A 12,801-nucleotide genomic window follows, 5' to 3' on the forward strand; every position below is an offset into this window, starting at 1 on the left:
TCTTGGGTTAGTCCGGTGCAAGTCGTGCCTAAGAAGGGAGGAATCACAGTCGTTCCAAATGAAAACAATGAACTCATACCGACTAGAACTGTTACGGGATGGAGAATGTGCATTGATTATCGAAAACTGAACACAAACACCCGTAAGGATCATTTTCCCCCTGCCATTCATCGATCAAATGCTAGAAAGACTTGCATTGCATTCTTATTTTTGTTTTCTCGATGGTTACTCCGGTTTCTTCAAAATACTTATCCATCCGTGTGACCAAGAGAAAACAACATTCACATGCCCTTATGACACTTTTGCATATAGATGCATGCCATTTTGGACTATGCAATGTACCTGCAACTTTTCAAAGATGCATGATGGTTATTTTCTCCGATGTCATTGAAGATATTATGGAGGTGTTCATGGACGACTTTTCCGTCCATGGACCCTCCTTTGATGCGTGTTTAACCAATCTTCATCGAGTGTTAGACAGGTGCCTTAAGGCGAATTTGGTTTTGAATTGGGAGAAACGCCACTTCATGGTGTGGGAGGGCATTGTACTTGGTCATCGAATTTCGGACAAGGGGATATAAGTGGACATAGCGAAGGTAGAAGTAATTGAGAAGCTACCGCCACTGACCAATGTTAAAGGGATCTGAAGCTTCTTAGGTCACGCCGGATTTTATAGGAGATTTATCAAAGACTTTTCGAAGATAGCGAGACCTTTGACTGCGCTTTTGGGTAAGGACATCCCATTTGAGTTTGATGAGGAATGCCACAAAGCATTTGAAGTATTGAAGAAGGCACTAGTATCACCTCCGATTATCTATCCCCCGGATTGGAGTATTCCTTTTGAGTTGATGTGTGATGCTAGTGATTTTGCGGTCGGAGCCGTATTGGGACAAAAGAAAGACGGAAAGCACTATGTTGTGTACTACTCAAGTTGGACGCTCGATGATGCTCAAATGAATTACTCCACCACGGAGAAAGAGCTCTTGGCTATAGTATTTGCCTTCGAGAAATTTAGATCATACTTGGTGGGCTCTAAGATCATCGTATACACGGATCATGCTGCCTTGAGGTACTTACTCACGAAGAAAGATGCTAAACCAAGGTTGATCCGATGGGTGTTGCTTCTGCAAGAGTTTGATATAGAGATCCGTGATAGAAAAGGAACGAAGAACACAGTGGCGGACCATCTATCGAGATTGGAAATACTCGAGGTTGTGCCAATCGATGATTCACTAAGGGAAGAACACATATTTTCCTTGGAAATCAGGAACATGACCCCTTGGTATATGGATTACGTCAATTATTTGGTAGCCAAGGTGGTACCCCCGGAGTTAAGCTACAATGGGAAGAAAAAGTTCTTCAGTGACGTTAGGGACTACTTTTGGGATGAGCCTTTCCTGTTTAAGAGAGGCAAGGGACGGATTGTTTCGAAGATGCATTCCGGAGGAAGAAGTGATGCAAGTGATATATCATTGCCACACATCGGACTACGCAGGACATTTTGCCTCGACCAAGACAACTGCAAAGATCCTACAAGCGGGCTTCTATTGGCCAACATTGTTCAATGATATTCACACTTTTGTAAGTTCATGCGATGCTTGTCAAAGAACGGGCAACATCTCGCAGAGAAATGAAGCGCCGCAGAATTTTATCTTGGAAGTGGAACCATTTGACGTATGGAGAATAGATTTCATGGGGCCATTTCCATCATCTTGCGGTAATCTATACATTCTTGTGGCAGTTGACTATGTGACGAAATGGGTGGAGATACTTGCTAGTCCGAAGAATGATTCAAGCACTGTATCACGAATGTTCAAAAGGGTTATATTTCCTCGGTTTGGAGTCCCAAGAGTGGTGATAAGTGACGAGGGGACACACTTTATTAATAGAGTGATTCAGAGCATACTGACTAAATATGGTGTTCCCCACAGAGTAGCCACCTCGTACCATCCCCAAACAAGTGGCCAAGCGAAAGTCTCTAACCGGGAGATCAAACAAATTTTGGAGAAAACAGTAGCCAAGTCAAGAAAAGATTGGGCGTTGAAACTTGAAGATGCGGTTTGAGCCTATAGGACAACATTTAAGACACCTATTGGGATGACTCCGTTTCAACTCGTGTATGGGAAAGCTTGTCATCTTCCAGTCGAGTTGGAGCACAAGGCATACTGGGCAATTAAGGTGTTGAACTATGATTGGAAAACCGCAGCGGAGAAACGAATGCTGGAGCTCCACCACTTAGAGGAAATTCGCTTGGACGCATATGAGAACGCACGAATATATAAGGAGCGGGCCAAGAAGTGACATGATCGACACGTCCTCAATCGAAGCTTCCAACAAGGTTCGTTCTCTTATTTAATTCTCGACTAAAACTTTTTCCAGGAAATCAGAAATCAAGACAGTCGGGACCGTTCGTTTTGAAGAGCGTTACCTCGCATGGAGCGGTGGAACTTGACAACGGTAAAGGCGGATCTTTCATGGTTAACACTCAATGGCTAAAACCATACAATCCAGGGAGTATTAAGCCGGGAAGAGGTACCTCTGTATTCTTCCTTCCTTTGATCGATTGAACCGCATCTCGGTCTAGCTACGACCTTAACTAGCAACCCCCGTTAACCCCGGGACATACATTGATAACGCAAATCTAGGTGTGTAAATAAGCTCAAGTAATAAAAAACCTAGATACAGCGAATACCACAAGGATACGGATCAACTGTAGTACCAGGGTCGAACACAGGGAATAGCTAACACTAAGAACAAGACTCGACTAAGAATTAGATTAGGAAATAACAGATGAAATATGTGAATAGCAAAAATAAGTCAATAAACGAACTAAGTAAATTCAGATAACTAAACCACCGTAGCTTCGGGATAACCTTAACGCGCAGGGATTGTTTCTAAGGATGGAGAATCTACGAATATCGAACTCTAATTGGGGATCTCAAGTTCTAATATCAGATTTGGCTCTCTCAAGTCCTAAATCCACTATCCAATAATTTAACCTATCGATCTCTCAACCTAGTAGATTAAAATATCAAATGCATTAACGATCACTATCACAGTTCCTAAACGATTAACCTATCTCTCAATAGTCTTAATCAATTCATTCAATGAATTCGTTCCGAATCTAATCTCAACCCTCGTTGCAAATCAGAATCTAAAATCGATCAATCAACTGGCCAAGAAGATCAAAAGCAATAAACTCAATTCAATTAAACCGAAGAGTATCGATAACGTAGTCTCGGAAAATAAAAACCAAACAAATCCCTACAAGGTTAAATCCCTAGCTACAGTGAAACGACTACTAACTACCCATAACAACAAACGAGTTCAAACGCCACTTCATGGTGTGGGAGGGCATTGTACTTGGTCATCGAATTTCGGACAAGGGGATATAAGTGGACATAGCGAAGGTAGAAGTAATTGAGAAGCTACCGCCACTGACCAATGTTAAAGGGATCTGAAGCTTCTTAGGTCACGCCGGATTTTATAGGAGATTTATCAAAGACTTTTCGAAGATAGCGAGACCTTTGACTGCGCTTTTGGGTAAGGACATCCCATTTGAGTTTGATGAGGAATGCCACAAAGCATTTGAAGTATTGAAGAAGGCACTAGTATCACCTCCGATTATCTATCCCCCGGATTGGAGTATTCCTTTTGAGTTGATGTGTGATGCTAGTGATTTTGCGGTCGGAGCCGTATTGGGACAAAAGAAAGACGGAAAGCACTATGTTGTGTACTACTCAAGTTGGACGCTCGATGATGCTCAAATGAATTACTCCACCACGGAGAAAGAGCTCTTGGCTATAGTATTTGCCTTCGAGAAATTTAGATCATACTTGGTGGGCTCTAAGATCATCGTATACACGGATCATGCTGCCTTGAGGTACTTACTCACGAAGAAGGATGCTAAACCAAGGTTGATCCGATGGGTGTTGCTTCTGCAAGAGTTTGATATAGAGATCCGTGATAGAAAAGGAACGAAGAACACAGTGGCGGACCATCTATCGAGATTGGAAATACTCGAGGTTGTGCCAATCGATGATTCACTAAGGGAAGAACACATATTTTCCTTGGAAATCAGGAACATGACCCCTTGGTATATGGATTACGTCAATTATTTGGTAGCCAAGGTGGTACCCCCGGAGTTAAGCTACAATGGGAAGAAAAAGTTCTTCAGTGACGTTAGGGACTACTTTTGGGATGAGCCTTTCCTGTTTAAGAGAGGCAAGGGACGGATTGTTTCGAAGATGCATTCCGGAGGAAGAAGTGATGCAAGTGATATATCATTGCCACACATCGGACTACGCAGGACATTTTGCCTCGACCAAGACAACTGCAAAGATCCTACAAGCGGGCTTCTATTGGCCAACATTGTTCAATGATATTCACACTTTTGTAAGTTCATGCGATGCTTGTCAAAGAACGGGCAACATCTCGCAGAGAAATGAAGCGCCGCAGAATTTTATCTTGGAAGTGGAACCATTTGACGTATGGAGAATAGATTTCATGGGGCCATTTCCATCATCTTGCGGTAATCTATACATTCTTGTGGCAGTTGACTATGTGACGAAATGGGTGGAGATACTTGCTAGTCCGAAGAATGATTCAAGCACTGTATCACGAATGTTCAAAAGGGTTATATTTCCTCGGTTTGGAGTCCCAAGAGTGGTGATAAGTGACGAGGGGACACACTTTATTAATAGAGTGATTCAGAGCATACTGACTAAATATGGTGTTCCCCACAGAGTAGCCACCTCGTACCATCCCCAAACAAGTGGCCAAGCGAAAGTCTCTAACCGGGAGATCAAACAAATTTTGGAGAAAACAGTAGCCAAGTCAAGAAAAGATTGGGCGTTGAAACTTGAAGATGCGGTTTGAGCCTATAGGACAACATTTAAGACACCTATTGGGATGACTCCGTTTCAACTCGTGTATGGGAAAGCTTGTCATCTTCCAGTCGAGTTGGAGCACAAGGCATACTGGGCAATTAAGGTGTTGAACTATGATTGGAAAACCGCAGCGGAGAAACGAATGCTGGAGCTCCACCACTTAGAGGAAATTCGCTTGGACGCATATGAGAACGCACGAATATATAAGGAGCGGGCCAAGAAGTGACATGATCGACACGTCCTCAATCGAAGCTTCCAACAAGGTTCGTTCTCTTATTTAATTCTCGACTAAAACTTTTTCCAGGAAATCAGAAATCAAGACAGTCGGGACCGTTCGTTTTGAAGAGCGTTACCTCGCATGGAGCGGTGGAACTTGACAACGGTAAAGGCGGATCTTTCATGGTTAACACTCAATGGCTAAAACCATACAATCCAGGGAGTATTAAGCCGGGAAGAGGTACCTCTGTATTCTTCCTTCCTTTGATCGATTGAACCGCATCTCGGTCTAGCTACGACCTTAACTAGCAACCCCCGTTAACCCCGGGACATACATTGATAACGCAAATCTAGGTGTGTAAATAAGCTCAAGTAATAAAAAACCTAGATACAGCGAATACCACAAGGATACGGATCAACTGTAGTACCAGGGTCGAACACAGGGAATAGCTAACACTAAGAACAAGACTCGACTAAGAATTAGATTAGGAAATAACAGATGAAATATGTGAATAGCAAAAATAAGTCAATAAACGAACTAAGTAAATTCAGATAACTAAACCACCGTAGCTTCGGGATAACCTTAACGCGCAGGGATTGTTTCTAAGGATGGAGAATCTACGAATATCGAACTCTAATTGGGGATCTCAAGTTCTAATATCAGATTTGGCTCTCTCAAGTCCTAAATCCACTATCCAATAATTTAACCTATCGATCTCTCAACCTAGTAGATTAAAATATCAAATGCATTAACGATCACTATCACAGTTCCTAAACGATTAACCTATCTCTCAATAGTCTTAATCAATTCATTCAATGAATTCGTTCCGAATCTAATCTCAACCCTCGTTGCAAATCAGAATCTAAAATCGATCAATCAACTGGCCAAGAAGATCAAAAGCAATAAACTCAATTCAATTAAACCGAAGAGTATCGATAACGTAGTCTCAGAAAATAAAAACCAAACAAATCTCTACAAGGTTAAATCCCTAGCTAAAGTGAAACGACTACTCACTACCCATAACAACAAACGAGTTCAAATCAATAAGAAGAAACATAGAAACAGATAAAGAAGACTCGCAACGATCTCTCGACGACAATTCTTCAATCTCTGCTCTCGGGAAACTCCGTCTTGATTCTCTCTCGAGTTCTCTGGCTTCTGCTGTGATCTTTCGATAATTTCTGAAGCCCAAGACGTCTTCTATTTATTTCTTTGGCGGCTAGGCTTTTTTCTATTCTGAAAACGGAAGTTCGGATGCAAAACAGGAAGTTTTCTCGAAACGTAACACGACCGTGTTGGGGTAAACACGGTCCGTGTCAATTGTCTGATCAAAATTATGCGCTTCTGCACGGGCTGGACACGGGCGAGTTGCGTCTCGACACGACCGTGTTTGACTCGACACAGTCCGTGTCAATTGTCTGTAAGAATGTCTTCGTTTCCTTGCCTTTGCACGGCCGTGTTTAAACTCGACACGACCGTGTTCAAGTGCAACTCGAGCTGGAAATGTCTTAATCGTTCTATTCCGGTCCAGTATGCTCCGAAGTCCTCGATTATGTTCCTTTGACATCCATAGTGCGTCCATTACTTGTTCAATCACCAGAGAATGCAGAAGAAGCAAAACTCAGTGCTAAAATGATCCTAAATGTCTAATAATGCACACAACCGATGCGAAAGTGCTACACAATGGGCTTTGAAGTAGATGAGAAAATCGTGTTATCAAACTCCCCCAGACTTATGCTTTTGCTCATCTCGAGCAAATATACGACGAAAAAACGCATGCGGGGGAAGCAAGTAGGTGATCAATCAGAAATCTCCATGAGTTTCAAAAGTGAAATCTCTCTCCTGTATCGACTAACCTTGAATGAAATCAAGCTTACCCTATTCAGATCTCCATTCCAACAAAACGATCATAGAGCTACACGAATGCGGCTATGGCAAGCAGTTCAAAGGGGATTTCAAGTTATCTACCGAGCACGTTTCTCAAACCTATTTATCGCTGTCTACAAGAATAATTCGGTCCACTTGGGTTTGGAATGAGTCTGAATACGGTGATGGAAAATCGGAATTCCAAAGATCAATATCAAATGCATTCGCCTTCTGTCATTCTTATTCGAGCCCTTTTTTTCATATATATATATATATATATATATATATAAAATTTGTTGTTTTTTTTTTCGAAATACGCGTTGGACGGATGCATGATATGATCAAGAGGAACGAACGTAAGAACAAGGTATGGGTTTTAGAAGCAGGGCTTACTTTCGCCTCGTGATGGTTGTTGCCACCCCCGGACTACTTGCCTGTGTATCTAGACGAGTCAAAAGAACAGGGTATGGGTTTTGGAAACATGACTTACTTTCACCTCGTGATGGTTGATACCACCCCCGGACTACTTGTCTGTGTGTCTAGACGAGTAAAAAGAAATAAAGATAGATTGAGAAAAAGGGCTCGCTAGACTATATAGGGCCTAATATTCCTACAGATGGGGAACGGTTTTTTAGGGAAACATATACGTTTGGGTTAGAAAGCTTTCGTTCCCTCTTTCATCCTAGGCAACGACTCATCTCATAACCTATAGATCATTCCTCAGGTCAAGCTACCTTTTCGGATAAGTCCGACAATTCATTCGGGCGCTTAGATAGCTAAGCCAGATTCATCTATACTCTCAAGAGATTTCTACTCTATCGCTCATGAATCTTCTAACTGATCACCTGAAATCGGGTTTTTTTTTTGCAGTTTTTCTATGCAGATTTACCAGATAATGTGCTAAAATGCATCAAGGACTGTCAAAATGGGAAAAACAAGTTGTCAGACTATCCTCCCCCAGACTTGAACGAGACACCGTCCGCGGTGTCAAGTCGCCTTGAGAAGAGGGAAAATCAGCGAGAGAAACCAAAAGGGGACGGGGTAAAAGAATACTTAGTGTGAATGAATGGCGTGCTCCCTCACGGTACTCAAGGATCAAAGAAAAATGCGCAGACGAAGACTCACAGCTCTCAGCGTACGTGTGGTATGTGATACGACCTTGGAAACACATAAAACAACATCACAAACCAAAACAACGCAACAAATAGAACAAGCACGAGTGATACATCGTCAAGTCTGAAAAGTACAACTGATAAGCCCAAAATAAAACAGACCGAAAATGCAAAAGCAAAAGAAAAGGAAAAAAAAAAAGAAAAAGAACTAACAAACGCTCACTGCTCTGGAGGAGGTGGTGGTGGTCCTGGCTGATAATAGTATGGCGAGTACGGGTATCCAGGTAGAAGAGGGATCAGGGGGGCGTCGCTGTCGGCTGCATACCTCGCATCATAGCGGCGATGAAACTCCGTGGCGTACTGCGCCATCTGATGCTGCTGCTCACGGAACTGCCTCTGAACGTCGAACTCCGTCCGTATCAGATCTCCAAAAGACTGGATCTGAGCGCCGAACCCATGCATGGTCGTCTCCATACTCTGCATCCTCTAGCTGAGCATGTCAATCTGGGCAGAGTAGTCGGGAGATGAGTGGGAGCTCGAATCCGGTGGTGGTGAGGGTGGCATGTCGAAAGAGAAGTCCTCTGAAGGAAGAGGGTAGGACTGAGGAGCCCGAGAAGAGGAGGGCTGGTAAGCATCTGGCATGGTAGCATCGTCAGCGGGGACATCGTCAAAGGGGGCTCGAAAGAGGAGGCCGGCTGGAGTGATCGGTGGTAGATGAGGACAAGGCAGGCGTACGCGCTAGCGGTTACCTTGATGGTCCAGATAGTTCCATTGCCAGTGTACCGGTCGCTCGGAGAGGAGAAATTTCTGGACCAAAGCAGCAATATCCAGGAGAGTGTGGCCCGAGATCACATCGTCGGAATAGAGTCCAACATTAATGCCCACGCGACGAGCAATCATGGTGATGATGCCGCCGACGCAAGTCTTGACGTCGGTCGAATTCCCTGGTTGAGCGAATGTCTCGAGATGCATCGCCATACGGGAAGCAAGGCATACTTCCTCCATTCCCCAAGTGTCGCCGTCGAAAGCGTCGCTCAAAGCCCAGCGAAGGAAACCAAGTTCCTGATGATTAACCGTGCCGCCGGCAGCTCGGGCGAGGAGGCAGCTGGTAAGGAATTGGTGAAAATACCGGGCTACTGGGTGACGGATCCAAGTTGCCTTCGCGGTACGACTCTCGTACGATCGAGTGGCGATAGCCTGCCAAAATGCTTCCTGACGCTGAGGTAGGAAAAGAGAGAGCTTCGAAGATGTACCTGGTGCGATGCCGAGGATATCGGCGAACTGACGCATTGAGAGGCGGTACTCGGTATTTCGCATCCGAAATTCCATGTAAGCATTCGCTGTACTGCCATCGCTCGGAAAGTAGCACTGGATGGTAGAGAGGAACTCCAAGGTCAAAGTCTTGAAACTCTTCTCATGTACTGTCAAAAAGCTCGACCACCCGAGCCTATCGAAGATGCGAAACAATTCGTCGTGGATTCCGATGCGATCGAGATCGTCACCGAAAAACTTGGTCGGTTGTAAGCCTTGCTGTTCAAGTTTGAGGTAGACGGTCTTGGAGGTGTTGTCCCGGTGATGGATCCGAAGAACGCCCGGTTCAGGTCGGATTGGCGTGAGGTCGGTAAGCTCCATGATAGCGCCTCGGCGAGGGGTCCAAGGTTCATTGTCCCGGAGTGTGCGGCTGTACCGACGCTTCGGACCTCTTTCGGGGCGGCCTTCGATCCGACTTCGCTCAGACATAATCGGAGTGAGGGTGGAAGAGATGGGGATATCGCGGCGGCGAGGGGAGAGCGAGGTGGCGGCAAGGGGAGAACGAGGCGGCGGCAAGGGGAGAGAGAGGCGGCGGCGAGGGGAGAGAGAGGAGAGAGTTAGGCGGCGCAACACGGGCACGGTGGCGAGCGGCGACGCGGGTGATGAGAGAGGCAACGCGGTTGGTGGTCGTATAGCGGCGCAAGACGGCAGCGAGAACGGCGGCGGTGGGGCGCGGTGGCAGCTGCGAGGGAGTGACACGACCGAGTCCTGCGAAAACAGAATAAAAAGGCCGAAAAAGTGAAAACACGGTCCGTGCAGATCGAGCACGGTCCGTGTCGATGCGTCGAATCAGTTGAACACGGCCGTGTTGAAGAAGAACACGGGCCATGCAAAGTCTCTGTAAAAAGTTCGCAAAACGAACACAGCCGTGTTGAAGTAGAACACAGGCCGTGCAAATTCTGTGTCAAAAGTTTGCAAAAGCGAACACGGCCGTGTTGAGTCAGAACACGGGCAGTGCAAATTTTCTGTCAAAAATTCGCAAAAACGAACACGGCCGTGTTCAAATCAACACGGACCGTGCAGAATCTCTGTGAAAATCGAAAAATAGTGAACACAGCCGAGTTACAGGCAACACGGGGCGTGCTGAATTCCGGCCAAAAATGAAAGATGAATAGTCCGGTGACCCGTGAGACCTGAAATAGCCAGAAATGACCACGAAAGAGAATAATAAAACAAAACTAATATATAGTAAGGATACGGGGTCGGGTTGCCTCCCGACAAGCGCTTGTTTTAGGCCGTTAGCTGGATAATAAAACAAAACTAATATATAGTAAGGATACGGGGTCGGGTTGCCTCCCGACAAGCGCTTGTTTTAGGCCGTTAGCTGGATCTGGCAAGGGTTCATTGCTCTGCGGGATCAGAGAGGGCGATGGCTCCTCTCCCGTCCGATGGAAAAGTAGGGTTGTAGAGCTTCAGACGTTGAGCGTTAGTTTTGAATGAGCTTCCAGAATGATCCCATAGTTCGATGGCACCGCTTGGTGATACAGATTTGATCTTGAATGGGCCAGACCACCGGGATTTCAACTTTCCTGGAAAAAGTCGCAATCGTGAGTTAAACAATAGGACAAGATCATTTACCTGGAAGTGACGCTGGAGGATGTGCTTGTCGTGCCATTTCTTCATCCGCTCTTTGTAGATTTTAGCGTTTTCATACGCATCAAGACGTATTTCCTCAAGATGATGGAGCGAGAGAACCCGTTTCTCGGCCGCAGATTTGATGTCATAGTTCAACTGCTTAATGGCCCAGTAAGCTTTGTGCTCTAATTCTACGGGGAGATGGCACGCCTTGCCATAGACGAGTTGGAACGGTGTCATCCCGATGGGGGTTTTGAATGCCGTGCGATAGGCCCAGACGGCGTCATCGAGTTTGAGAGCCCAATCTTTTCGGGATTTGGATACCGTCTTCTCGAGTATGGACTTGATCTCGCGGTTTAAAACTTCTACCATTCCACTGGTCTGAGGGTGATAAGGCGTTGTAATCTTGTGTTTGACACCGTATTTGAGCAGGAGGGCCTTGATCGTGCGGTTGATGAAGTGCGACCCCCCATCACTGATGATGACACGGGGAACATCGAATCGTGGAAAGATCGTGCGTTTGAGCATGCGCACCACGGTTTTGTTGTCGTTCGTGGGACTTGCCAGGACTTCCACCCATTTGGTCACGTAGTCAACTGCAACCATAATATATACATTTCCGCAAGAAGAGGGGAAAGGCCCCATAAAATCTATGCCCCAAATATCGAATGGTTCTACCTCAAGAATATATTGTTGGGGCATTTCATGACGACGGGATATATTACCCGTACGCTGGCAAGCGTCACATGAAGAGACAAACCTGTGCACATCTTTGAAGAGCGTGGGCCAATAGAAACCTGCCTGAAGAATTTTTGTTGCGGTTTTTGACGTCGCGAAGTGACCTGCGTAGTCAGAAGAATGACAATGGGAAATAACACTGAAGATCTCACCTTCAGGGATGCAGCGGCGGAATAGACCGTCGGTACCTCTCTTGAACAGGAAAGGATCGTCCCAGAAGTAGTCCTTGACGTCGTGGAGAAATTTCTTCCTGGCATTATAACTCAAATCTGGTGGAAGGATTTCACTTACCAGGTAATTGACGTAATCAGCATACCACGGAGCTTCCGGAAGAGTAGAGATGGCAAAGACATGCTCATCGCGAAGATTGTCATCAATGGGAAGTTGCTCTGGAAGTTCAAGGCGGGACAAATGATCAGCGACTCCATTCTCGGCTCCTTTCTTGTCTCGGATCTCAAGGTCGAACTCTTGCAGAAGTAGTATCCAACGGATGAGGCGTGGTCTAGCGTCCTTCTTGGAGAGCAAATATCGCAGAACGACGTGATCGGTGTAGACTATGACTTTGGAGCCGACAAGGTAGGACCTGAATTTTTCGAAAGCAAAGACAATGGCAAGCAGTTCTTTCTCAGTTGTAGTGTAGTTTACCTGGGCATCATCCAAAGTTCTGCTGGCATAGTAGATCGCGTGAAGCACTTTATTCTGACGTTGTCCAAGCACGGCTCCTACGGCATAATCGTTGGCGTCGAACATAATTTCGAAGGGCAGATTCCAATCCGGTGGTTGAATGATGGGGGGAAATCAACGCCTTTTTTAGCGTCTCAAAAGGTGCAAGGCAATCATTAGTGAAAACGAAAGGTACATCCTTACAGAGGAGATCGATAAGAGGTTTGGTGATTTTTGAGAAGTCCTTGATGAAACGACGATAGAAACCGGCATGATCAAGGAAACTACGGATGGCCTTAACATTGTGCGGGGGCGGTAATTTCTCGATCACCTCGATTTTAGCCCTGTCAACCTCGATGCCTTTGTCGGAGATTTTGTGTCCGAGAACGATGCCTTCTTGTACCATGAAATGACACTTCTCCCAATTGAG

This window comes from Tarenaya hassleriana, unplaced genomic scaffold, assembly GCF_000463585.1.
Source record: "Tarenaya hassleriana unplaced genomic scaffold, ASM46358v1 Cleome14, whole genome shotgun sequence".
Classification (NCBI taxonomy): domain Eukaryota; kingdom Viridiplantae; phylum Streptophyta; class Magnoliopsida; order Brassicales; family Cleomaceae; genus Tarenaya; species Tarenaya hassleriana.